This window comes from Chionomys nivalis, chromosome 10, assembly GCF_950005125.1.
Source record: "Chionomys nivalis chromosome 10, mChiNiv1.1, whole genome shotgun sequence".
NCBI lineage: Eukaryota > Metazoa > Chordata > Mammalia > Rodentia > Cricetidae > Chionomys > Chionomys nivalis.
Window position 1 is genome coordinate 29,262,245 of NC_080095.1, and position 25,405 is coordinate 29,287,649.

The window sequence follows — 25,405 nt, forward strand, 5'->3', positions numbered from 1 at the left end:
TTTTCCATTAATTGCTGTCACATGCATATATGTATCTTCAAAAATACTTGGTGATAGATATTGTGGTTAATACACATGTGTATACACCTTGATGTATACTTAAAGGCCATCAGTTATTGGAGAGTCCTGAACATATTTTAAACTACAGAGGTTAAGGTCACTAAATACTATTATCACACATGACCTCAGTCTGTTTATCAGTATGGGAGATGATAAAAGGGGTGTGAGATCTCCACCCACCTTGCTCTTGGCAGAAGCCAGCCAGGTCACTGCCTCAGTCTGGCACAGGAATGTGGGAAAGGCAGTTGCCCCTATGAGGAATGAAGGAGCAGTGCAGTGTGGGTACCGTGGAGAGAGTCAGAACTGGAGATGTGACGATGCTGACAGGTATGAGAGAGGGCTGTTGTCTAATCGTGGGGTGGTTTGCAGCAGCCTGGAGACTATGCAAACTCAAACTCAGTCCCCAGACCTGCTACTGAGCCATGGATCACCCTGGCTCTGGGCACTGCTGGAGGCCCAAGATGAGGAACACTCACTGCACTTCCTGGATTGGACCACCTCAAAGGACCACTGTGATCCATGAGGCCACTGAGGGCTATGTGTGGGTCTGTTGTCCTGATGCAGCTGTGTTGATGCCTGAGGCTGATGTTCATGGTCTATGCAAAGGCCTGAAGCCATGTTGGTGTCAGTGGCCTGTTCTGCTCTAGGGGGCCATATTGATGCAAGTGGTCTGTGATGCCACCTGAGGCCATGTTAATGTCAGTGGTCCAGGCTGCTTCCAAGGGCCTTGCCTGGGTCCATGGTCTGCGCTATTGACAGAAACCACGTGGAAGCCAATGACTGTGCTCCAGCTGACTGTAATGAGCAGGAAACTACCTTGATGGTGATACTGAGGACTGCAGATGCACAGCTGATAAAGAGGGAACTGGAAGGCTACTGTGACAACCCATCTTCCTATCCTTCATCCTCCCATCCCTATTCCCACAAAAGCAAAAGCCTAAATAGGAAGCCAATAAAGAGAACTCTTAAAAAAGTGTCATAAGGATACTGCTGTGTAGCTCTCCACAACTGATGGCTTCTAGCAAGGGAGCGAGAAGGGAAGGACTCATTTCTATTTGAGGTGCAGGCCACTGAGAGATTGACCATGTTCCAGTGAGTATATAGATAACACAAATTGGACTAGTTTTCTTTTCTTTTTTTGTTGGTAAGGGTAGGTCACAAGGATTGGGAGCATAGACATGGGAGGAGCAGAAAATAAGTGTTATCAAGGTGTCAGAAGTGAAATTACCTCCAAAAAAATCAGTAAAAATATTATGTTTTTTAAAGTTATGGAATATTTGTGTTGGTATTTAGCTTTAAAAAAACTGGGGTGCTCGTGTCAAAGATCTGCACTAGTTGACATGGACTATGTCATCTATTGGTAAAGTGTTACTGGCCTTTCAACCAGACTTGTGTTTTAGAACTATCAGCGGGGCTCTCAAATCATATTTTTGACTATGAATCATCGCTTTTGCATTACTGTGAGCCAATCACCAGAACAGAAACAACCTAAGGGAGGGAAGTTTTATTTTGGTTTGTGGTTTCAGTAATATATCATCTATCATGGTACGGAGGCATGGTGGGATTTTTAGCTATAGGAGTGTATGGCAGAGTCAGAACAGATTATGGTGGACCAGGAAGCCAAGTGAGTAGAGTACCAAGCAGGAACTGGTATAACCTTTAAAGACCTTTTCTTAATGGCCTACTTATTGCCTTTCAGGCTCTACCTACTAATGGCTCTAAAACTTTTAAAAGAGCAATCTGAGTACCAAGGGCCAAATCATAAGCCAGGGAGGGAGTATTCTTGAGTTAAGCTATAATAAAAATTCACAGGGCCAGTTACTATTTAGGCTTTGGGAAGAACTGGGCCTAGAGAGAGCTCCCTGTCTTAGTTAGGGATTCTATTTCTATGAAGAGACAATCCCACCACAGCAACTCTTAGAAAGGTAAACATTTAACTCCAGCTGACTTAGTTTCAGAGGGTTAGTCTGTTATCAACCTGGTGGAAAATATGGCAGGCCATGCATGGTGCTGGAGAAGGAACTGAGATTTCTACATCTTGATCAGCAGGTAGCGGAAGGAAACTGTGCCAAAGAGGGTATGGCTTGAACATTTGAGACCTCAAACCCCACTTCTACAGTGGCACACTTCCCCCCACTTCCTCCAAGGCCACACCTATTCCAACTAGGCCACATTTCCTAACAGTGCCATCTCCTATGGTACAAACCTTCAAATACATGAGATTCTAAGGATTGTTTCTATTCCAGTCACCACACTCCTTGTGGGCTTGTTGCCATGTCTCTGCTTAAATTTGCATATCATAAAAGGGAAACATGTATTGTTATAAACTAATTCTATATTTCATGATAGACACGTTTAAAGAAGTATGGTAAGTAGTGGACTGGCTTGACACTGAAAGAATTATAATCACCTTGAAGGCTGAAGGTATTACTTTGTTTAAAATAGAAGGACAAAAGAAAGTAAAAAGAGTGATAAATGCTCACATATAGAGAGAGGAAAGGGAAGAGGAGGGAAAAAATCTCTTTTAAAACCTAGGTGATAAGCAGCTAGAAGGATGATATCCTTTAAATCCCCAAATTGTTGATCCATTGCCCAGAGAGTTTTAACAATGTCTACCCTTCAGAAGAACACTATATAGAAAGAATACATAAATTAGTCACAGAAGGGAAACTGTAGAGAAAGGAAGAAAAGATAGTTTCAAACCAGACTAGACAATCAGGGGAAAAAATGAGAACAGAAATAGTTTCTGTATCAGAAAATACACAAGAAAATGTAAATGACTCAGAATATTAATTAGTTTCTTCAAGTATGAGATATACACCAACTTAGAAGACGGATTACTGGAGAAGGATAAGATATTTCTTGACCAGTCAAAGATGTCCTACAGCTAAAGCCAATAATAGCAAGCAAAAGGATACAAAATTGTTATTAAACAAGTCAACTGTTTAAAAAGTCATGGTTTGAGAGGTTCATCAGGAGACAGAAAACTTTAGTGGTGGGACAGTCTGTGGGAAAAGCACTTCTAGGAAAAGGCACTGAAGTCCCACATCTTCTAGAGCCATCTTATAGAGAAATAGGGATGAATACTGGGATACTGATAAACCCCAGATGATGATACGAGTCCTGGGATTAGTTACTGAGATTAGCTCAGTCGCAGCTGAGTAATTTAGTCCTAACTAAAGTAATAGGGTAATACATTGAGGCAGTCTTCAATGAGATATCTGGAACACATCTCTAAATACAAAGTCAAAATGGTCTCTGGACAAGGATGGGGGACAAGTTTCAGAGCAAGAGAACCAGGAACACTGTTACTGTTGCAACATAGTGTCTTCTGCGCATGACAAGACCTTTACAAGCACGAACTTTCGCTTGAACAAAACTTGCATAAGTTCAAAGTTGTGAGGAGCCACCCCTGCATACTCCATTACAAGATGGCGCCTGCATTCGGCAGCACCAACTGAAATTTCCATCCCTTGTTCTCTGCCTCTCCCGTGGCGTCATATGGGCTGACGAGCTGCAACCAGTCAGAGCGTGACACGTCGGAGGCGAGGACTATTAACCTATAAAAGGATTGGGCTTTGGTCCTCTGGGGTCTCCGCTCTGTAAGCTTATGCTCTCCCTCTCAAGACGCATTAAAGCTTTCTGCAGAAGGATCCTGTGTGTGCCGCGTCGTTCTTGCTGGCGAGACGGTTGCGCGGGACACAAAGTTACATCATAGATGAGTAAAGACTTCACAAGACCCCACCAACAGTTGAGTATCAAATGGCTACAAAGGAATGAAATGTCAGTTTTTTTTTTCAAAGATCAACTTCTGATAGGTTCTCCATGCCCAAGTGCCAGTGCTATATCCATGGGAATGGACAAAACTATCTAGTCTCAGTTGGTATATATCCCAATAATAATTACTGATGAAAAGATGACTTTGTGAGAAGGATATAGGGACACAATAGTTATTGGAGAAGGGACATAGGAACACATATGATCAAAATACATTGGAATTATTATGAATTCTCAAAAAAATTAAAGAATTAGTAGATAATTGGGTCCTGAAAAAGCAATATGAAAGGCTAAAGATAATTATAGATTCAGGGAGAAAATTCTGGGGCAGAATTTTAAACAGCTAAGTTGCCATGTAAGCCCATCTAGCCTCACCATTCGAGAGAAGTTTGGAAAACAGTTAATATTGTACATCATAGACCAAATTCCAAGGCAGCTCCTGGAATCTGGCAATTCAATGAGTTATTTAGAGAAGAGAAGCCTTCTACATTTGTTGTGATTTTTTACCCCAAATTTACTTAACAAAATCTCAAATATCCACTGACTTCTCTGGAAAATGTAGAATTCTTTAAAGTTGTGAGTCAAGTAGAAATTAGTGTGATAAGATAATAAATACATAAATTCAGATTAAACTGGAAAAACATAGGTACCCAAAGAAAATTCAAAGTTGTATGCTATGACCTTGAATGCTCAGTGAAGGAATATTTTGAGGAAAAAACTTTTATTTCTAAATTTTGTATTAAAATTAACATACAAATAGTAATTTTCAGAATAACTTTTAACTTTTTAATTCATAGAAATCAATAATTACATTCCATTATGATATTTTCATAAGTGCATACATAATTTATTTTGTTATGTTTTAAATTTTTTAACATGGATTAGACTATCTTGTTCTCCCACTCCTACTGAAGCCCTTCTTAGTCTCAGATGGTCCCCGTTCTTTATTGAAAGGTTTGTTCATTTTTGGTAGTCCTTCCCATTAGCACTGGTCAGAGAAGTTCCATGTTACAAGGGTCATCTTAGCTACATGACTCCTGACTGTTCATGGTGGTAAGAATAAGGGATTGTTGAATACTTAGCTGTTACATTTCAATGACTCCCTTCAAGCCTCTGGGTACTTGGAGCAAGAGAGGTAAAAGGAGAGAAGAAAGGCATGGGAGGTCACCCTACTTTATAAGAATTTACAAGTATATAATGGTAGCTAAGGGAGAGACTCAACTAGGTTCCACAGTTCTCTGAGTATCTATAGGCAGTTCTAATGGCTTGGGAAGAGACATTTTCTTTGTGGCGTAACCAATTATAGGAATTCAATGTTCTTATAAATAATTCCTTGTGCCAGGAATCCATAAGAAACAATGAAAGAATTTAATGAGTCTCTCTAGCAGATTTTGCTTTAGTTGATTGTCCCCAACCGCCCATCCCCAGGTTCTTCCCTTCCACGTCTAGTTGTCTTTCTGAGTCTGAGTTATCTCGCTTAATAAAATAATTTAAAAGCTCACTGACTCTTCCTATAACTTTAATAATTTCATTTTTACCCCTAACTAAAAGTCTGTTAGATATACATGGCACATTTTCATCATTCATTAAATTGCTGAAAAACATCTAGGCTCATTCCTTCTTTGTTATTGTGTATAAAGCAACAATAAATGCAGATATACAGTTATCTCTGCATCTTTGATTTATTAGCCTATTTATTGATTGACAGTTTTGTTCTTCAAGCTTTTAATTTTTGTAGTTATTTAAATACTCTAGAAATAAGTCTTCTGTCTAAGAGTAGATGACAAAGCTTTCCTTATCCTGCAAGGTTTCTGTTGACTTGACTTTTGTTGTACAGAAACTTTTACAAAATTATTAATTTCTTGAGATTTTAATACGATTATGTTATTTTCCCTTTTCTTCTTCCAAACCCTCCAATATGCCCTTCTGCACTCTCTTAAATCCACAGCCTCTCTTCTTCATCAATTCTTATTATGTAGAGACATGCATATATTACTAAATCTATAAATACAACGTGCTCAATCTGTATAATGTTACTTACATTTTTGTTTTCATAGCTGTTCATTTGGTACTTTAATTGTCTGTAGTTCTTGGCATGGGGTTGAAGCACAGCATTGACTGATATGACATGATAACCAATAGCTCTCTAAGTGAACTTGAGACCTGCTCAGCAAGATGGAAATTACACCTGGTGACAGAGACCTAGTAAGCTATTCAAGGCTACTAAAGTCATAGACCTTCAAGGAGAATCTACAACTGCCACTATGGACTCGGGTTCAGTTCCTGTTTCCAGGTTTCTGGCTTGGTGGCCTGACCTGAATTCTTTAGTTGATAGACTATGATGTCTATCACAGTGAAATAAACCCCTTTCTCCCTAACTTGCCATTGCTTGTGGTATTTTATCACAGTAATAGAAACCATAACTAAGATAGCTGTTGAACTAGTTTCATTCAAGTTTGGAACCTACATTCTGAAATTCGTAACTAGAGCTAGAAAGAGAGAAATAAACATATAACGGTAAATTGAATAAAATGCGTGTAAAATCTTTACAATAAAAACCAAGAAATTTTGTGAGAAACTGAGGGTTAAAGAACTAGAGATGTATGCCGTGAATGTGGAGTGAAAGACTTAACATACTTCAGGGTCACTTGATAAAAATGTAATCTGTATGTTAATTAAAGTCCTAATAGCCCTTTTCTCCCTTTTCTCTTGGTTGAAATGAACAAACTGATTATAAATTTATGCGTTAATACTCTGAGGAAACCAGCTGTCATCCTAGGAGGACACCTAATAGAACACTAGGGAGAGACTCACTTGAAAAGGAACTAATTTGGCCACATCAATCTTTTATAAATGTAAATGAGCAACTTCCAGTCTCAGCCAAATGTTCAAATGGGTGCAGCCAACATTTGATTGCAATCTCATGAGAGATACTGAGACAGAATTGCCCAGTTGAGTCATGCCTGAATCTATGTTACAAGGAGAGTGAGAGAGATAATAAATATTGCTCTTTTAAAGAAAAGTTTTGGATTGAGAAGTAGGAGGGAAACGAGTAGAAAAACAAAGTCTAAATAAATGCTGAAGTTACAGTACAATGTCCTGTAACAAGGGCCTGCTTTTTGGAGTTTCTGTGCTGCCCAGTTCCCATAGCTGGTATGTCCCAAAGAAAATCACACAGAGAGTCTATATTAATGATAAACTGACTGGGCCATTAGCTCAGGCTTCTTATTAGATCTTGTAGCTTATATTAACCCATTATTCTTATCTATGTTAACCACATGGCTCAGTACCTTTTTCAGAGGGGCATGTCACGTCCTGCTTCTTCGGTGGTCTGGGCAGGACTTGGGAAAGAGTTTCCTTCTTCCCAGAATACTCCTGTTCTTATTTCTCTTAATATGCCATCTCAAGTATTTTATTCTCAAAATACAAAGCTAACTTCTGCAGGAGATTTCTTTTCTCAGTCTACAATTAACATTGAATCCTTCTTTTCTGGACCAGGCATCGTAATTCCACACAGCTGCTCATACTTCTGTGAACCTAAGCATACAAATCTATAGTTCACTCTGAGTCTCTGGGTCTTTGGGGTCAATCTCTGTATAATGCGACACAATGAAGTAATTTGTTAACCTCTCTATAGGAGTGATGGTACATGACCCTTTTGAATGAACAGGAAATGGATGAACCCATTCCAATGTTTCTATTTGTAATAGTAGTGAAGTTAATTTTGAGGCCCAACACTGAACAAAACTAGGCTGATTAGTCATCACTATCCTAAATTCCAGGCGATCTCCATGACAATATCATGCAGAGGTATGAGATCTCATCCACGTTCATACTTTCTACACTTTAGATGATGGTTAATGAACTATCCATATGGTCAGGTAATTGGAAATAGTTTATAATCAGAAGGGAACCAGTTCTGAAAAGAGAAGTAAAGGGAAATGGTAATGACTTAACCAATGCAAGTTTGGATCTAAAGCAATGAAATAAATGGTAATTTGAGGACCTTTTATATCAATGAATGCACAATATAAATATACTGCAAGCAAATCCTATAACCTTCCAGGGACCACTGGGTATATTGTGGGTGAAGTGACTACAAGCTCCTTTCAAAGACTTACAAGACAGATGTCAAGGATAGAGCTGGCCTTTTGCGTGACTTTCTGTGTTCATGTGTATGCACATATGTGTGTTAATGCTTATGTACATGTGTGAGTATGGATGGGAAGGCAAGAGAAGGGTGCAAAGAATACTCGTGACTGTTCAGCAAGCTCCAGGACTCATCTTGTCGTTGTCTCCCTAATGCTGAGATCACAGGGTATTTCTCCACACACAGCATTTACATGTGGGTTTTGGGGAGCAAGCTCGGGTCCTTGTTTATACAATAAACACTGTTATAAAGCCCTCACATATCTTTCTTTCAGTGAGTAGAGATCTAGATAAAAGCTTCTACCTATGACTGTAAAAAAGCAAAAACAAAAAATGTTATGAATATCCAATTTGATCACTGACAAACAGTTAGCCATACATTTCAAGCAAAGTTGTTAAATGATTGATGCCCAGGAAACAGTGCTGGAGAAATTACAGAAAACATTGGTCAAAAGCAGTAAAACCAGTTTTCCAACTGTCATTGGCTCATATGTTCCTCAGTGGGAGTGATAAAATCTAAAACATAGTTGAAAAAACATGAAACCTTGGACATTGGGATTTGGAATCAACCAGTGAAGTTCTATGCAGAACAAAAAGCATATATATATATATGTATATATATATATATATATATACATATATATATATATATATATATATATAGAGAGAGAGAGAGAGAGAGAGAGAGAGGAGACCAATGAGAGAGGTGGAAACACAGACAGGTGGAGAGAGGAATTTAGTTTATTGTAATAGTTACTCATGCAAGTTCCTTTGTACTGTGGCTTTAAAAATAATTATTGTGTGTGTATGTGTTTGTGTATTCATATATGCATATACACAGAGATCGTGGGACAACTAGCAGGAGTCAGTTCTCTTCTGTAATGTGGAATCAGAGACCAAACTCAGTCTTTCAAACTGCTGGGCAGCAAATGACTTTGCTAGCTCAGCCATATCCAGGACCCTACTGCAGGTTGTGGGTATTGTTATTCCCAAACACCTCCAGTTTTTATTTTACAAGTGGACAGTAGGAGATTCTATAGGCATGTTTGTTAACATTCCATCTCACTGAGTGAAGCAGAGAGTTAAAGCTTATTTTTGTTGCTCAATCTTTTTTTGTTTGGTTGGTTTGGTTTAGTTTAGATATTTTTGTTTTTTTTTAAATTTTATTTGTATTTTTACTTTGGAGATCATAATATATTATTTCTCCACACCCTTTCCCCCTTCTGCCAGATACTCTCATATATTAGTTCTTGCTCTACTTCAGATTCATGGCTTTTGTTTTTCATTGTTGTTACATATGTACATGTATATGTTTATATATTACTGTAACTTGCCTAATGTTGTAACATGTCTGCACAATGTTCCTTATATCTATCTGTTTTAAGGAATTCTTATTTAGTACTGAAGTCTAACAATTACTATAGCATGATTATTTTCACATATGACTACTTTAGGGCACTGGAAAAAAATAGGAAGCAATAGAAAACAAAAGTCCTCACTGTATTGGACATTATATTCTAGTAAGTAGGAGAGACAGTCAATGCAGCCACAGCTATGTGAAATATGTGGCATACCCACTAGTGTTAATTACTTTAGTAGTTGATAGATAAAATGCTGGAATATACTGGTCTTAAAATGCCTCCTAGCGGAAGAATGAACAAGGATATTGAAAAGGAAAAGACTTGCTTTTTATCTTAAACTTCAGTCTCAAACTCGTTTTCATCTAGATGCTCCTGGTAGTAGTCCCATCATGGGAACTTAATTGGCAACAAGAAAAACTGCAAGACAAAAGTCTGTGTCCTCTACTTCCCACCGTGATAATGTCACTTGCAGTGAGAAAGTAAACGTTAAGCTTAACATATAAAACTATCATTTGGATGACATTCAACATGAATATGAAAACCATTGTGCAAGTCTTATGCTGTAGATATCCCATCGATGTATCTGACAACACTTTACAGCAGCATTTCAGGACTAGGTGACCTTTAGGATTGACTAGAATTAAAGGGCACATTTTACATTAAAATGCCCATACGAGTGGGGCTTATAAAGCTAAGATTCATAGTGTTCTATGATTTTAGTGCACATAGAAGGCAGTGCAAAACACAGGCACATTCATTTCATTTGCAAGTCTTCTAATCTAACAATCAAAAACTTATCAGATCTCAAACCCGCACTGTGAAGATAACATTTAACAGAGCCCATGACATGTGGCTCAATAGAATGAGACCCTGAGGTGTTCTAACTCCCTGGAAATCTTAGCCACCTGTCAGGTTCTATCCTTGACAGCCACAGCACTTATCTATAGAGAGCCACCAACATGGGGAGAATCTGTAATAACTGTCTTGTGCTCAGAGCCTGCCGGTTGTACCATAATGCATTTCTAGTATTATGTGCATCTGGAGAGAGTACCTTATACTGAGGGTTTCAGCAAATCACCAGAAATCAAAATGTTTAATACTTTTGACAATAAGCTTAGATAGAGACAAGTATAAGGCAATTTTATAATATGACATCCTGACTTTTTTTGTGATGTTCTTGGCGTGGATGGTATATTCCCAGTTTTCATTCTTTAATGGGCATTGGTTGTCTAAATTATTTTGAAGGCCATAGAGAAGAGTACGCAGTCTGCCAGCCCAGATATATATGAAATAGTATCAGAGAACCTTGCAGCTGTATTATGGAATTCAAATATTATAAACGGGTGAGGGGGTCAATTCAGTTCTAATAAATGCTGTAATTGAAATGTCTAAAACAGAGCTTGGGTATACACTGGCAGAAATGTTAATGTACTGAGTACTTTTCTGCATTGAAGGTGTGCTTGGTAAGAAGATCGACTGTGGAATACAGACATTAAGAGGAATATGATTTACAAAACAAAATAAATGGTTACGATAAACATAATTAACTTTTCCTAGATAGTAATCATAAAACAGATCCAGGGAGAATTTTAAATTGGGCAACATTGATTGGAGATGTAAAATTTGACTAGACTTCAATAAAGACAGGAGTGTGATAATTAAAGAGTGGCCCTGACAGCTGCCCTGGGTTTCCAGAAGGTATGTTTCAGTTGCTGAGGGAGAAAAGTTTGCTTAGGAGGAGATGAGAAATAGGGTGTAATAACACATACCTATAATTCTGGTACTTGGGGAGTAGAATTCAAGTAACTCTTGGCTATATATCCTATTTGAGGATACCTTGGCATGCATGAAACCCTGTTACAAAAGAATAAAAAAGGAAAAAAAAAACTCAGAGGAGTCCAGACAGTGGTATAAAGTGAATGAACAGTAAAGTTAGAAAATACAGTTAGTTACATATAATGATAAAAACATTATGTGACAGGAGATATATGTGATACTAAAATAATACCCAGCTATTAAATTCTGAGTGATAAAGGAACGCACAGTTTCATTATAGAGAAATCTTTTTTCGGTGATCAATACTAGATTTCAACAGTGGGATGACTATGTATTTAATCATGATGGCATTGAATGTAAATTGCAAAACATCAACTCATATTTGATTCTATTAAAGTATTTGCTAATGTAAATTATGCTTCTGTCTTTAAAGTTCATCTTACAAAAATTATGGTAGATGCAAAAATACCATGCAGAAAAAAATATTGCCCAATGTTCTTACGTGTGTGTGTGTGTGTGTGTGTGAGAGAGAGAGAGAGAGAGAGAGAGAGAGAGAGAGAGAGAGAGAGAGAGAGGAGAAATGAATATATGTGTACTTGTGTGTTTCTGTGAGTGAGGGTGCAAATATATAAGTGTGCTTGTGGAGGCCAGAGGACAACCTTGGGAGTTGTTCCTTTCTTTCTCCACTGGTTCAGGCAGGGTCCCTTTGTTCTCCACTGTGTACAAGAGACTAGATGAGATACGTGCTTCCAGCAGTCCTCCTGTCTGTCTCCTCTTTACAGCTTGCCATAAGATCATTAGCATTACGAATTTGTACTGCCATGCCTGGAATGGTCTGGGTTCTGGGGATTCAAACTCACATCCTCATATTTACACAGCAAACTCTTTGACTACTAAGCCATCACACAACCCCAAAGTTTTCAGCTTTTGATACTCATACTCCCACTTCATGCCCTCCTGGTACAGGACTTGACGACATGGTGGTTTATTGAATTGAAATTCAACAAAGATCATTGGCTGCACCTTTTGAGACATGATTTCAAAAAAATACTCTACTTCCCATCTTTCCTGCCCTTTGTTGTTTTCTCTGTCATTTTATGCCACTAATGGAAACCACCTGCTGTCGTAAATTATCCTGTGAAGAATTTTAACACGGTGAAAAACACAGCAAATTTTCATGTAAACAGCTACTAAAGACCAAGAACCTTGGCTAAAGACTCCATGAAGAACTGAACCCTGCCAACACTCATGGGACTTAATTGGAATAGAACCTTCCCTAGCTAGCTTTTCGTCCAGATTCCTGTTGTAAAGAATCCGAGTTAACCAGTGTTGTTTTAAGATGAAATATGTTGGGAGAATCTGTTACCCAGCAGTAGCTAGCATAAGCCAAGTAATACCACAGGGAACTTCTCAGGAAAATGTAGAAAGCAGAACATCCTACAAAGCAATTGCTTTGCATTCTTCATCAAAGTAGAGCACAAAAACCAAAGGACTGCCAAGCCTTGGGAAAACACAAGAAACAACAGGGATATTTGGCTGCATAGAATAAATACAAGAGAAATCAAAAGAAGTGGAGATGAACTGGCTATTGAAATATAGTAAATAATTATTAGTATTAATTATGATATTGTTATTTTGACCTCATGAGAGAACATTTTATAAGTATATGTAAATAGTTTAAACTCACTTACTATATTTTCTGTAAGGTACTTTGTACTCCAATGTTGTAAAAAGCGAGAGGATGTATTTCTGTTAACTTGACTCTTTTCCTCACAAGTTGTCAGCATTGGGTAAACCTTAACAATGCTCTTCACTCTTATGATATTCACAAATATATAGGTAGCTTGTTCTTAGCTGAGTGGATTATTAGAAATAATTTATATTGGGGAGAATAAGTTACATGAAAGATACTTGATTAGGATGAGTTATTATGGCTTACTATCATTGCGTGAAATTCAAGTTAAATATTCAGGTGGTCTGTGACAAATGCCTTCAAAGAAGCTATTGCGGAGATTTTGTGGTCCCATGGCCCCATAACAGCCTCAACTAACAAATAGAGCTAACCCTACCTGCAGAAGATAATGTCATTGAATCTGGTTTATGTTGAAAGTTTTATTCCAGGAATGTAAGAATGAGAAGTTTGAAATTTTTTAAGGAAAAATCCAGTTTGTGAGCCTTCTGGCTAATAAATGGTACGTTGAAGAATTTGGTTAAAAGTTGATTTTGTTGCTTTTGTTGCAACAAACCATTTGTTAGCCATCCAGTAGAGAAAACGATACCTAATTCTTGTTTCTCCATTTCTTTTTTCTTATTCTGTACTTATATCTGTGTGTTTGGGATCATGTATGCATGTGTGCGGTTGCTATGTGGGGTCGGTGTCTATTGCTCTCCACCTTGTTTATTGAAATATAGTATCTATTGAATGCTGAGCTCAACAACTGACAGTAGTGTTTTCCAGTGAGTTCTTTGTGTCTGTTTCTCTCCTCACAGTGTTAGAGGTATGTGCCATCATGCTCAGCTTTTACGTGGATGCTGAATTTCTTCATTCAAATACTTTGAGCATCCTCATTCCTGTGGCTTCCCTAGCAGTTAAGTATAAAAAATAGAAACAATAAACAAGGAACACAAATATCCGTTCCCACAGTGATCACTTTTCTTTCATGTATGTAATTTTGACTCTGATCTTGCCATTAGAGTGAGCAACACATGAGTCCCATCTGTATTTGTTCTCTAAGTCTTGTTTCTTTGGCCTCTCAAGAACAACAGTTCTGCCCCTTTCCTCTGACATTGGTTTCTCTGCTTCTGCTATTTAATGCTAATCACACAGCATCTTTTTTGAGCCATGCTCTAGCGTTGGGTCACCTAGTCTCACCACACGCTGTTCTAGGACCATGTTTTCTGGGTGCTGTTGTTCTACTTAAAATGTTCATCCCTACCTTCCCGACAACATGAATGTCATTTGTTTCATATATTACTCATCCATAAACACTATGTCAAAATCTCACCTCTGTGATTATTTCTTTATTCACACAGAACTGATTAATTTCCTTTGTTTTTCCAGTCATCTTTCTTCCATTTAGTCATTCATCATCTACTGATGATCTACTGCATCCAAACTAGTAAACACGTTGTTAAGCAATCGTGAGCACACTCAGTGAAATAGACACATGCCTAGAAAACACAAAGCAATTATTCTAATTAAATTATTAGGCTGTATATCCTAATTATAGTTTGAATTAAGTACTAATGATAATTTCTATGGATAAACAATAAGAAGTAAAATTTGAAATATTTGCATATTGATTTAAATTTTTTGGTATTCTTTTATTGTAAACTGACAGTTAATGTAAGAGAATTGTTTTCTTTGGTCAATACTTATTGACAGAAAATGCTGGACAAAGACCATGAAGCTCAGATTATAACTAATGTGACCTTAAGTACTACTTTTTTCTAATTATATCTATCTTTTTACCTCATTAAAGCTTGGTTGTTAAGAAACGTTATAATCTGTTTTTTTTGGTTTCTCGAGACAGGGTTTCTCTGTAGCTTTGGTGCCTGTCCTGGAACTAGCTCTTGTATACCAGGCTGGCCTCGAACTCCCAGAGATCCACCTGCCTCTGCCACCCGAGTGCTGGGATTAAAGGCATGCGCCACCACCGCCTGGCCAAAACGTTATAGTCTTAAGAACCAAATGGATAATTCATGTAATATTTTTAACAAATACCTTGCACAAAGTAAATCATGCTTAAGCATTGACTGTGATGTTGTTAATATCGATTTATTGGTATCATTATCTTTTATTCCCAACAAGAAGGCAGTGACAGGTTTGTAATAGATTATCAGTAAGCACTATGGCATACATGGAAGAATGAATGCATGTATTTACAAGATATTATTTTCACAGAACTAATTTTTGTCCTAGGCAAGCATATTGAATAAGATATTTAAAACATAAAAACAAATATCATGTATTCTAGGAAATAAAGCACAGTCTTTAGGGAAATTTATTCATCAGTTCTAGCATTTTTAGAAAGAACAAATGAGGGAAAACTATTCAGTCCCACATGATTGAGAGTTAGTTATAAATGATAAAAAGAAATATCAACAGTTTCGCTATAGATACCGGAAGAATTAATTTCAGTGGTAATTTCAGAGCTTCCGGTCATGGCATGTTCATTATTGTGTAGAGCATTCTTTGCACCTTTGCTGTTATTATTCATTTTCTTGAAAACCCCAGAATTCTGGAATAAACCTGTGATACAGTGTCCTATTGCCATCAGCCAGAAAACAACAACCCCACTTATATTTAGCAGAAACAGAAGCATTCACCTCTACAAAATATTTTTCTGAACTTACCTTGTAAGTCTGACCACATCATGCTGTCTTCTCTAAAGCTAGAAGTAAATAAGATCAACCCTACTGCATGAACTATTAAATCTTATTTTCTTCTGTATATTCCAGAATCATTACTAGCCTGTAGCAGAAAAACTATTTAGCCATGTGTGGTGCTTTCTAGGGTATAGTTGTTTCCCAAATTGATGCTATGCTTTCCAGGCTCCTTAGTCAATGTGGAGCTATAGAAATGGGCCAGTGGGATGGAAATAATTGCTGTGCACTTCCATGCTTAAAAGAAGGATACAGCATCAGCTGAAAGAGTCTGTGTAGACACCTGGAAAGCCAGGGAAGGCCTGTGCTTAATATAATGGTGTAAATGGAGCCAACTCTGCCTCCAACAACTGTAGGTTTTAGAGTTTTCAGACAGGAGAAATAAAGAGTAAGGTCTAACTGACTGGGATTGGAGCTTCGTTTTGGAAACTATTAGCTTAACTTTAATGTGCCAACACCTCTGTTTCTATACTAACCTAAAATAGTCTCAAGGAGTCACTTATACCAAGACTATTCCACAAATTCATTTGCTCATAAAGGCAGTCTACATATGTCATAGAATTCAAGTAGATTGTTTTGAGCCAATATTTCAATATTACCTCTGCTGAATCTTTACTTTGATATTATATAAACTAGGATAGCATCACTAATAGGCGAAGAAGATTTTTCTAAAACGTGACTTATTTTAGCCTGAAACCAATTGTATTTCCTCCAGTTCTAAAAACTAGTAAAATCTGAGTAATAAAACATTAAAATCGCATTATTTATTGAATCTAAACAACAGTCTAAATGAGCCTGTCCCTTGAGGTCCTCTGTTTCACTTAGCCTTTTGGTGAAGGCAAATTTGCAATCAGTTTCTCCCTGTTTATCTTAGAGAGGGTGCTTTGAGTTCCCCACTCCACCCCAATTGAAAAGACAATAGTGACAGATGTAGATGTTTATCCCAGAAGTTCTGAAAGACTGTTTATTTTTACATTTGAGACAGAGATATAATAGATAGAAACTAAACATGGGCAGAGCCTCCAATGATACCACCAGTACAGACAAATATAAGCAGACATCTTCAGTTCATTAATACTTTTATTGACCCTGGTCCACATGCAGGGGATATCATAAAGATGGTCAATGTAAATAGGTTCTTTGTGTTTTTATTTTTGGCTATTTTAATATATTTCCTTATTACTTAATCTTTTCACAATCACCTTGTATGATTTAAATATTGTGATAGTTTTTGAGAAGGAAATCATTTAGGCTACTTTTTCTTCTCCTTGGTTTTGCTTTCTGACTTCCCCACCCCCCACCACACCACAGGCATCTGACCCCAAAGCTATTCAAGCTCATGTTACAAAGCAGTAGTAATGACCAGCTTTATCTCCTGTATTTTCCTCCAGAGCCTCTTCATTCATTGCTACTACTGATGAGAATGAGCTTGTCTGTTAATGCAAAGATTAGGACCCTTAATTAGGAACTGCATCTTTTATCCTCTTGCAGGCCACGGGCCCATTCTTCCTGTCAAGCTTCAGTTAAATTGAGATTAGGAAGGTGCTGAGGTCTCAAACATTTTCTTAACACCAGTTCAATTATGAGCTGGTTAATTCCTGTATAGTGCCAGCAGCTCTGCCTTATAAAGGAATAGCAGAAAGATGACTCAGTGTGATCCACTTGAGAGGATTTGTATATTATTCTAGGCTAGCATAAGATACAACCTGTTTATAGTAAAGAAGCCATTTTTTTTTTGCGTTCTTTAAACCTTGAAAGTCTTTCTACCTCTGCCCAATCACCCAATTCCAAAGCTTACCCTCACTTTACAAAAAAATATTGTTGCAACAGTACTTCAACTTACTGTCACCGATTTTCTATCTCAGCCCACTTGGGGATATAGCTTACAAATAGCAGGAATTTATTGCTTATTCTAAAGGCAAAGAAGTTCATGATCAAGCCATTAACCAATGGTAACAACTCACAGAAGTTGAGTAAGGGCTTAGGTAGCTAAGACTTCATCAAGGCTAACAGAACAACAACGAATTAATTGTTTTGAGTACCAAAGAAGTTCAAGTTGTGACAATGGATTCAGTTAAGTTGGCTTTTTTTTTTCCCCACCTTATGAGGGAATTTGGAAACTCTCTATAATCTGCCCAAAAAACCTCTGAAGATTTAAGATGTATGGCTTTTGGTGCCTAGAACCCTAATAAAGATTCTCTCTACCAATAATTGTTCAACCAATAGACGTGGAGAAAAGAAGATTGTCTTGATGCTATAAACTTCCACTTATTGAAGCTGAGAGGGGAGTTTATAGCTGATCTGCAACCTAACTTATGAGACCAAGTGGCCTAAAGCTAAAGACAATACACAACAGAAGGTCTCCCAGTCAGGATCTGTGATGGTAACTAACTACCTGTCACATGGCCTGCTATTTATTTCACACACGACTGTGATTACTATTATCATTATTAGAGTTACTTTAAAATTTTTAGCCTATTATTAGTGCAGCTAGGAACCTACCCAAGTTACTCATAGATGGCAGGATTGGAGTATGGCTTTATAGTTTCTGTGTACTTGATTTCAGATTGTGGAATGTTGTTCTATACAGAATAGATTCACACTTCACATATATGTGAATTTTTTTCTTTATTTTCTTCTATATGACAGGTTTTCTTGTGTGCCTTCAATCTTTTCCTTGCTATTTGTTCCTTCTTGCCCTTCTTCCCTAGCTAATCTTTGAAGAGAACTTATAAGCAAGAATATACTTTGTGCCGGGCGCTGGTGGCGCACGCCTTTAATCCCAGCACTTGGGAGGCAGAGGCAGGCAGATCTCTGTGAGTTCGAGACCAGCCTGGTCTACAAGAGCTAGTTCCAGGACAGGCTCCAAAACCACGGAGAAACCTTGTCTTGAAAAACCAAAAAAAAAAAAAAAAAAAAAAAAAAAAAAAAAAAAAGAAGAAGAAGAAGAAAAAAAGAATATACTTTGCATTTAATTAAGAGGAAGTTCCTTTGATTTTTTTTCAAGTGGATATCTGATTTGTTATAACATTGAAGCTATTTTTATGTGTTTTGTTTTACTTCCAGGCAAATAAAACTAATTGGCCTCTATTAGTTTGTATTAACTAAAAGTTCTATAGCAGACATGGCTAATTTCACCCATCAAGATTTTACCTAATTTACTTAGAAAAATGCATACAAGATTAAAGCCTATATATTTATCCTCTCTTCCAATTCCATGAGACTTGAAATTAAGTGAAATTCTTCTTGTACTTCCACTATTGTATAATCCATAATGAAAATTTTGCTATCCTGGCTATAAGAAAAAAGTTTAAAACTTCACTGGATGTAGTCCTTAGGACATAAAATTATAATTACAAATAAGTGGATCAAATCACTAAAATATATTTTTGCATAAGAAAGACTATTTAAATGAGAACTTTGCATATCAGTAGGTTCTCTTAGAGAATTTGAATTGCTAGATTGACATTCAACTCCCCCACTCCAAATGCAAGACGAAATGGATATGTTGAAATTTCTCTATTACTCTGGTCATTGACCTGTTAAAATTATCATAGGGTGGTTTACCTCAGAAATTGTTATTAATAAGCAAATGACAAAAAAGTTTGCTACCCAAAAGCTATCATTTCCAGGATGGCAAAAATTACGTAGGCGTTCATTTCAATTTCTCAGTTAGAGTGGCAGGGTAGAGTGAACCGGAATCAAATGCCTTCTCTGGTTTTTAAATGAAAGTGTGCTCATGCTCATGAATTCTGGGAGAGATGTGTGAATGGGGACCAGACCATTCTGAACCCCAACTCCTTTCCTCTCCTGAGTTTTGCTTTTGCTGTAGATCTGACTAGAGGTATGCATTTAGCAAGGGGCTGTGGGGTAATCTCAGGTCACCTTATCTTATTTTACTATGAAGCTCAGGGCTGCATAATTGCTGAACCCTCTCAACTGTCTAGCCCTTTAGCAGTCAATATGTATTAGATGGTTAGGAAGCAAGCATGCTTTTCTTAGAGAGAACAAATTTTGTGCGCTTTATACCATTTCTTTCATTTATCTGTCCCTTCAAGTGCAGGTCAGGATGAGGTTAGTATCTGCAGAAGGAGCAATTGGAAAGCTGCTGGAGCTGGGTCCTAACTTCCTGCTTTGGGAGACAAAGGGTTGTTTCTTTGTCACAACAAGTCATCTCTTTGGGGTGAAAGTATTCTTGTGGGTGCTATTGTAGTTGATCCCAACAGCAACTTGGTAGTTTTTACATTTTGAACTTCTCTTGAAATGGTGGATACAAGTTTCCATTACATTTTAACATAATAGATAGAAAACTATCCATATTTTGTATCTTGTTGGAGTGCTACATTTTAATTAATATTGATTGTGGTCCAATAATGTAATTTTAGCATATTTTCAAAGAAAGAAAAAGTTTAAAATTTACTTCTCATTTTGGCAAAAGTACTGTCCATATTCCTACCACTAATTATTACTTATTATAATAACTGTAAATATTTACTACAAGGAAATAAAAGTTAATAAAAAAAAACAGCAAGAACACAAAGGCCTCAGAGGGGAAAATTTTTCAAAAATGTAAACATTTTGCTTCCAGTATGATTTAACCAGAATAGAATTTATGTTATGTTTTTAAGTAACAAGAGTTGCGTTTTACTGTATTTTTTATTGTAATTTTGAATAGCCCAGGCTATAGACTAGTTGAAACCTCTACCCACTTATTTATTCTCCTCGCTCAAATTGCAAACCATACTTCTTTAATTCATTAGTTTAGAATTCCACATTCCACTCCTTTGCCACCCAATGCATAAACCCTGCTTACCACACAGGTCTCTTTGGTTCTCACCTTCTTCCTGAAGACATCCCTTCCATGCCCCTCTCTTGAATCTGAACTTACTCTTTATCAAATTAAGTCCATTTGGGCTGCTGTCCAAATGATAAACTATAGTCCTGGGGACTGCAGGCAGCATTTTCCAGGTTCTTTCTTGGACCTCAACTGTTTCATGGCTCACCAAGAGGCCAAGTGTATATGTAACTTTCTCAGCTATAGCATTTCAAGGAATATAATGTCCGTTTAAGATCCATCTCTAGATTACTTGTGTGTTTGCAGGGTGGTTTGTCCTCTTCTCCAGTCATTGTATCCATTTTGGGAAAACACATTTAGCTGGGCACTATTTTCTGCTAACTCTTGGACTCTATACTCTTCCTTTTCTCCAGTGCCCAATTCTTCCCTTAACGCTACTGACACATTCCCACGCAGGTGATTTAGTTTGTAATAACTCTAGCCATTCTCCACCACATTTTTGACTGATTTTATAAGCATTTTGTAAAACAAAACAAAACAAAATTTCTGCATGATTTTGTAGACAGGAGTATAAGACAGGTCCCCATTGACACTTCCTGTCAGAAGTTTGGGTCTATAAATGAGCAAATTCATCAAACAAGATACTGGTTGAAAGGCAGTATCATCATGCTCATTCTTGTCTGTGGATTGAGGGGAAACAATGGTTGTGATAGATTTTTCTCCCAGAAGCATTCCTGTGTTGGTCTCCAGGGTAGTGGTGGTGGGAGAATATTTGGAAGCAGTGTTTTTTGAGTGAGTATTAGGTCACTTGAGGCATATCCTCTGAAGGCATTAAGATAGCTCTCGTGGGGCACCAAGTTAACTTTGAGACTACACTTTTACAAAAGTGAGCCTGACCCCGGATCATTTTGTGACCTCTTCTCTAGGAAAATGATATTCTCTGCAAGCACTCCAGTCATTGTCATTTTACCCACCACGAGGCTTCACTCCAGCCAATCTGATGCTGGCACCATGCAATGACTCTAGAACAGGGAACACAATAAACTGTATTCCATTGATACTTTGCTAAAGTCATTAAAAATGAGCTAATATAATAAGAATGATACATCTGTCCTTTGCTTTCATAAAGCTCCATTTTTCAGTAGCAGAATGATTCTTTAAGGATGTTTTTGCCATATAACTGTTCCATTCCTCAAAAGCCAGACAGGAAAATTCTAGTCTTTATGATCTTTCAAGAAATATGTTGAGACCTCCCCAACACTGATGTTTTAATCATGCACCACTAGATCTGGCATTTGTATGTGATTGTTAGGGTAAAACTCAGGTCCTTATATTTGTAAGGCAAGTCAACTGAGCTATCTTCCCAATCCTTTAACCCACTAAAAAATAACTAGAGGGGGGGCTGGAGAGATGGCTCAGCGGTTAAGAGCATTGCCTGCTCTTCCAAAGGTCCTGAGTTCAATTCCCAGCAACCACATGGTGGCTCACAACCATCTGTAATGAGGTCTGGTGCCCTCTTCTGGCCTGTAGGCATACACACAGACAGAACATTGTATACAGAATAAATAAATAAATATAAAAAAAAAAGAAAAATAACTAGAGGGGAGTCCACAACCTCCCCATGGAGGCCAGGCCTGAGGCAGCGACCTCCACAGAAGCAGATAGGATGTAGCAACATCCTAGGGAGCGGGCCTGAGCCAGCGACCACCAACCGCACAGGCCCAAACCAGTCACTCCTGCTGAATCAGGCAGAGGCCAGTGACCTCTGTGGGGGCAGGCAGAAGATAGAAACACCCACAGCAGAAGACCTAAGCCAGCAATCTCCACCAGAACAGGCCCAAACCAGCCACCTCTGCAGAATCAGGCCCAGGCCAGCAACCTCTGTGGGAGCAGGCCTGAGTCAGGGACATCTATGGTAACAGACAAAAGCCAGAGCAGACCCAAGCCAGCGACATCTGCAAGAGCAGGCACAAGTCAGCAAACTCTATAGGAGCAGGTTCAAGCAAGTAACCTCTGGGATTGTAGAGCGACCTCCAGGGTGCTTAGAACTATGACCCTAACTCCACCATGAGAAGCAACCATCTGAGGTTTGGAACCACTGGCACCCAGAAGAGTGGTCGCCAGGGACATGGCCCCAACTACACCAATCAGAAGAAAAGATGGGTAAATAAGGTAAGAACACACTTAACACCAGAAACAGCTACACCACACCAGCAAATCTAGTGGTTCTAAAACAGCAAGACTTAAACACTCCAATACAGATTAAGCAAAACAAAACAATCTAAAAAATAACTTTAAGAGAATGTTTGAGGCCCTTAAAGAGGAAATAAAAAAATCCCTCAAAGAAATGGAGTAAAAGACAAACAAAAAATTCAAAGAAATTGACAAGTTCCTTAAAGAAAACCAAGATAAAGCAATCAAACAAGTGAAAGAAATGAGTCAAGACTAGAAAAATGAAATAGAGACAGTAAAGAAAACACAAACTAAGGAAATTCTAGCAGCAGAAAATATAGAAAAACAATCAGGAACCACAAATGCAAGAATAAACAGAGAATACAAGAGAAGGAAAACAGAATCTCAAGTATTGAAAATGTGATAGAAGAAATAGACTCACCAATAAAAAAAAAGTGTTAAATCTCACAAAAGCTTAACAAAAAATATCCAAGCAATATGGGACACCATGAAAGACCAAATCAAAAATAATAGGAATAGAAGAAGGAGAGGAAGTCCAACTCAAAGGCACAGAAAATATTGCCAACAGAAATTATAGAAGAAAACTTTTCCAACCTAAAGAAAGATATGCATATGAAGATACAAGAAACTGACAGAACACAAAATAAACTGGACCAAAAACCACAGCCCTACACAAAGTACTAGAAGGAAAATTCCAATCCAAGGAAGTTAGCTACATCAATAAAAATACAGACAATAGATGATCTCACAGTAGCAAATCCCAAAGAAGGGAAAAACATACACAATAAAATCACCAACAATGAAAACTAAAGTAACAGGAGATATCAATCACTGGTCATTAGTATTTCTTAATATAAAGGACTCAACTCACCTATAAAAAGGCACAGGTTACCAGATTGTATACAAACACATAATCCATCCTTCTGTTGAATACAAGAAACACACTTCAACATCAAAGACAGACACCACCTCAGAGTAAAGGGTTGGAAAGAAATTTTCCAATTCACTGGACTAAAGAAACAAGCTAGCATAGCTGTCCTAATATCTAACAAAATAGACTTCAAACTAATATCAATCAAAAGAGACAAAGACCTTTCATATATGTTACAGGAAAAAATCCATTCAAGAGGAAATCTCAAATACTGAACATCTATGTCCAAATACAAGGGTATCCTCATATGTAAAAGAAGCACTACTAAAACTTAAGTCACATATTAAACCCCACACAATAGTGGGAGACTTCAACATCCCACTCTCACCACTGGATAAGTCTTTTAGAAAGAAAATTAACAGTGAAATAAGGGAACTAACAGATTTTATGACTCAAATGAATTTAACAGACATTTATAGAACACGCCATCCAAACATAAAAGAATATACCTTCTTCTCAGTGACTCATGGAAATGTCTCAAAAAGTGATCACATACTAGGTAACAAAGCAAATCTCAACAGGTGCAAAAAATTTGGAATAACCCCATGTGCCTAATTGGATTACCATTGGTTAAAATCAGAATTCAACAGCAACACTAATTTTATAAAGCCCACAAATACATGGAAATTAAACAATGCTCACCTGAATCACCAGTGAGTCAAGGAAGAAATAAAGGAAAAAATTAAAGACTTCCTAAAATTCAATGAAAATTATCACACAACATACCCAAACTTATGATACACAGTAAACGTAGTGTTAAGAATAAAGTTCATAGAACTAAATGCCTACATAAAGAAACTGAAAGAATCCCACACTGGTGAGCTAACAGAACAACTGAAAACTCTAGAACGAAAAGAAGTAAACTCACCTGGGGGGGGTGGACTGCAGGAAATAATCAAACTGAGAGCTGAAATGAATAAAATAGAAACAAAGAAATCAATATGACAAAGAATTGATTCTTCGAGAAAATCAACAAAATAAAACAAACCTTTATCCAAACTAACCAAAAGGCAGAGAGAGAGAGAGAGAGAGAATCCAGATTAATGAAATCATAAATAAAAAGGGGGAACTAACAACAGACACAGAAGAAATTTAAAGAATCATCAGGTTGTACTATGAAAACCTGTACTGCACAAAATGGAAAACTTAAAGGAAATTGAAAATTTTCTTGATAAATATGTCTTACCAAAAATTAAATCGAGATGAGATAAGCAAATTAAATAGATCTATAATTGCTAAAGAAATAGAAACAGTCATCAAAAGTCTCCCAACTTAAAAAAAAAAACCCATAAACAGATGGCTTCAGTGGAAATTCTACAAAATTTTCAAAGAAGTAATACCAATACTCCTTAAATTGTTCCACACAATAGAAATTGAAGGAACATTGCCAAACTTCTTTTATGAGGCTACAACTTCCCTGATACCCCAACCACATAAAGATATTACTAAGAAAGAGAATTATAGACCAGTCTCACTTATAAACATTGATGCAAAAATATTCAATAAAATACTAGCAATCCAAATCCAAGAACATAACAGAAAAATCACTCAACATAACCAAGTAGACTTCATCCCTGAGATGCAGGGATGGTTCAACATAATAAAATCTGTCAATGTAATCCATCATATAAAGAAACTAAAAAAAAAATGATTATGTCATTAGATGCTGAAAAAGATTTTGACAAAATACAATATCCTTCATGATAAAGGTCTTGGAGAGAGCAGGGATACAAGAAATGTGCCTATGGATAATAAAGGCAATATACAGCAAGCCAACACCAACATCAAACTAAATGGAAACTCAAAGTGATCCCACTAAAATCTGGAACAAGACAAGGTTGTCCACTCTCTCCATAATTACTTAATATGGTACTTGAGGTTCTAGCTAGAACAATAAGACAACAAAAAAAAATTAGGAAAGATTTTACTTTTTCCCATAAATATTTTTGTCTCTATTATAACTTTTATTGAATATAT